The sequence below is a fragment of the Eurypyga helias genome, unplaced genomic scaffold, assembly GCF_000690775.1.
Source record: "Eurypyga helias isolate BGI_N326 unplaced genomic scaffold, ASM69077v1 scaffold7391, whole genome shotgun sequence".
In the NCBI taxonomy this organism is placed as follows: domain Eukaryota; kingdom Metazoa; phylum Chordata; class Aves; order Eurypygiformes; family Eurypygidae; genus Eurypyga; species Eurypyga helias.
The window spans coordinates 1-4,156 of NW_010230158.1; positions in this window are offsets into that span (position 1 = coordinate 1).

Genomic DNA, 4,156 nt, shown 5'->3' on the forward strand with positions numbered 1-4,156 from the left:
CCCATCCTCGGACCGTCCCCAGCTCCCCTCCCGCTGCCAGAACGGCCCCACTCGCCAAGGGCTGTATGTGGGTTAGGCAGGGAGCGGTTGGAAACACGGCTGTCTTGCCTGGTTGATAGCCCCGGCTTCCCCCAGATCCATCGTGAGCAACACTGTTCCTGTTTTCAGCCTCCAGCGTGCTGCTTTTATCTAGATCCAGCCATTCAGATGGCTCGGGATTTTGCTGGAAAGCCAAACTCCCAGATAGGCAATTAAACGAGAACTCCCCCGGTGTGGTACGGTAAGCTGGTAGGCCTCGGTGTCGTGAAAAGCTTGGAGTCAGTGAAGCGGGAGGCTGGGTCAGCAGTGGGAAGGGGTGTGCGAACTAAAACCACCGGGTCTTCTGCCGTTTCCGAAAGGCAAAAGCTTCCCCCGTGTTCACGCTTCAGAGGCAGAACGTTTGACGAGAGCCCTGGAGTCTCATAGTCATTCTCAGGCTGCTGTGCCAAGATTTCCTAAATTTGCTTTCGTGTCTTTTCCTTGTGCAGTGATTTGAAACAGATACGGGATTGTGAGGGCTTACCGGACGTTTTCCTTAAAATGGGATGACTGTATCGAGAGCTCATAAGTATTTGGGGGATATTTTAAAGACTGAGTTGTGCACAGATTTAAATCTTGGATTAAAGAGGTGGTTCAACCCCTTGTTTTAAAATGAGGCAGCACTGGGGTAATAAAGCTGCTGAGTCTGAAGCACAGGTACGGGGGAGAGTGAACGCCTCGCTGGGCAAGTGTCCGTGGAAGTTAGGCAAAAGGCTGTGGATGATAGTGAATCTTGTGACTTTTGGGACCTGGAGGAAAACGACCAGGGATGAGTAAGGTTGTGTCATGTGGAAGAAAACGCAAATCGCCTTGCGCGTTTTGCCCTAGCACGGGTCCCCAGGCCGCTGCTGTCGTTGCGGGTCTCAGCCTGCTGGTGCATCAGCCTGGGTGAAAATGCTAGCTTGAGAAATTCCTGATCTCTTCCGCCTTAATCCTAGCCACCTATTCCTGTCTTCACGCCCAAGTTGCTGCTCCTCAGTCCTGTTACAGCTGTGGGGCTCTGCTGTAAATGGGATCACTGAAATCATCCAGGTTAAAAATAACACTCGGGGGGGAGGGGAGTAGTGGCTTTATAAGCCAGTGTTGCTACTGAGGAGAGAGTAGCATTGAGCAGCAGCCTTGGAAACTTAGTTTGGAATAACGAGGATTTGGAGGCTTCTTGTGGAGACGGTACTTGATTTGCAGATTTCAGTCCTGTTGGGATATTTTTGATGTTGTTTGCTGTTCAGGGGATTGCTCAATGAATTCCTAGAGCAAGAGATACCACCTGACAATGCAAAATCTTGGACTTTCCTACCAGTTGAGGGCATGTGTTAAGGAAGAGGACTGATCGTACAGGTTCAGGGTTGTAAAAAAACTCTTGTTCACATTGTGGTGAGCTGATCTGATGTTTCCAGGGAGAATTAAAAAAAAAAACAACCCGAACAAAACACCAAAAACCAGCCCAGGGTGAGTTTTTTCAAAACATATCTAAAGTATATATCTTTATTTTTAAATTTTTAAAATAACTTTTAACAACCACAGACTGCAGAACCATGAGGCCACATCCTAGCTGCACGCAGGCACGTGCAGGAGAGGTGTATGGGGCAAGTGTTTGCGAGCGTGTCTTTGAGTTAGAAATCTGGAGGACTCTGCTGTGGCTGCCGGTGTCCGAAAGCACGGTAAAGGCACATGCCAGGAAATTAGAGGGAAACCATCCTGCGCCTTAGTGGAGAGAAGAACAACCAGCTCAGCTACGGTACCAGGTGGATGGGATGCTTTTTGTACAAGGGAATGGCTTACTTAAGCACACAAATGAGTTGTTTATTCTTTTGGATTGGTTCAATTAAGGACCTGTGGGCCGTTTCTGCTAGCACCTTGTCAGAAGGTGGAGTGGAGCTCGTCAGGGGCATTCTGTTTTCAGCGTACTCCGGAGCTTTGGCATGCATTGCACAGACATCAAGGTAACAGTGATTTTATGTTAAGACAGAAACACTGGATTTTCCAGATTTTGGGTAGGGAAATACATACGCTGCCTGCCTCCTATTGAAGATCCAGCTGTCATTTTTTATAATCGATCAAGGATAATTAGCAGACCCTTTGCACCATTCCATATGATAATGGCTGGACAAGCAATAATCCACATGAAGTATTGAAAGCAGTGGTGCTTTCTGACTGGGCTGAGTAGTGAAACTCTGAGACCAGACTCAGAAAATTAGGAAAACTTCTCATTACATGCCTCAAAAGTGTTTGCTTTATTTTACATCTTGGCTAGCAAACGGGAGTCAATGAAGGCTGTGATACTTAGTCAAGACACAAGTAAACACTTGATCAGTCCGTTTGTGTTTCTCGCTCACAGCCGTTAAACAGGATTTGGCAGCCCCCTGTGCAGAATTTGGGTGAAGTCTTTCGACTTGAGCGCCAAGCCCTAAAGAAATGTTCAGTAACTTCCCAGTCTCGGCTTTGGGGCAGTACACTGGTGTTGGCTTTTGTACAGATAAAGAAATTTAACAAAACCGTTTGTCTTTGTGCCACAGTAATAAATGTTACACCTATACAACTCGGTGGATAAAGCCTTTTATGATTCAAAAGATAAGGCTGTTGCTTCGGGGTCAGCAGTGACCAGGTTGATTTCAAGGCCTTAAAGAGGAATGGTGTGTGTTTGTAGTTTATTGTGGCGCTTCTAGTTTTCAGGTTAGGGAATTGGCCTTCTGTCGAGCATTTCTGCTTCTTGAGAAAGGAATGATACTGAAATCTGTCTCTTGACAGTGTAATTTCACAGTCGTTTGAAGCTGCGCTTGTTAAGTATCTGGTAACCTGTATATTAAGTTCTGTCCGGTTCCTCGAGATTTTTAAACAGTGTAATTTGTGGTCATATGAATGTTTTTGAAGTCTGTAGAATTGTGGAACAGTTATGTAAACTGACAGCATGTAATTGCCATTTATCACGGTGAAAAACCCCCAAATCCTTGCATGAACTAGTTCACAAGGAACCCTTATCGCAGCAAGGCCAGAGCTGGGAGAATTGGACGCCGCGCGTCGGGGTCGCCTCCCTCACAATCCTGTGCTCGCTCTGTCACGTCACCTTTCAGCGTTTTAAACTTGGTTTATTGGGTGGGTGGGGATGTTTCTGAGTAAGCACAATCAAGGTTTGTTTTTTTTTAATGGAAATAGTTCATCTACTTTATTCATCTGTTAGCCTGAGCTTTAATTCTAACCCTGACTCGCGGGGTCTGGTTATCAGTGCGGTGCACTCGCGTTACTCACAGTCTGGGTCAACGTTCTTTCCATTCTGCCTTTGACTCCTGGGAGGGCTGAAACAAAGAGGGGATGTGGCGCTGCTCACTTCTCCAGCAGCATCACGCTGAAAAGGCAAACCCTGAGTAACTCCCAACAGAAACAACCATCGGGCTCCCAACATCCAGCGTTCGCTTTAAGCTTCCAAATGGAAGATTGGGACGCTATCACGCCTCCAAATGATGACCTCTCCGGCGCAGGGCATTGTGATGCTGAGCTTCAGAAAGGTGCATGGTTGTCTCCAAATTTCCTGGCGTTTACCTCTAAATAAACCGCCCCTCTTTGGGGCGTGTTGTGTGGCGATACGTTTCTTCCGTTGGTAACTGCAGCGAGGCGTTTCAACCTGTCTTTAAAGAATGTACAACCTGACGTAGATGGCTCGCTCAAATTTCTTTCCCAGTCCCCTTAATATGTCTTAAGGATACTCTTGTTATATTTAGCAATGTTTAACCTGTATCTGTTGCTTTTTATAGGTTAATTATGCAGTATCTGCTAGGCTAAAGAATGTGTAGTCTTCTGATCCTGCTGCATGCCAGTTAAAGATTAATTCTAACACTCTCGTATGTAATCCTTCAAAAATTAAGCTAAATGGGTGTAGTATTTGTGGTCAGTATCTTTTTTGGGGGGAGGAAGTTGTCTAGTGTAAATATATGGTCGTGTTATCCCGCGTTGTACCTTGCGTTTCCAGCGCATAAAACTAGTCCGGAATTTCAGCGTTGAAAGGTGCCGTGCTGAGCGTTCAAGTCGGCTGCTTCAGAGTCAGGACCTCGGGGCTCTGCAGACCCTTACGCCACCCGCTTCA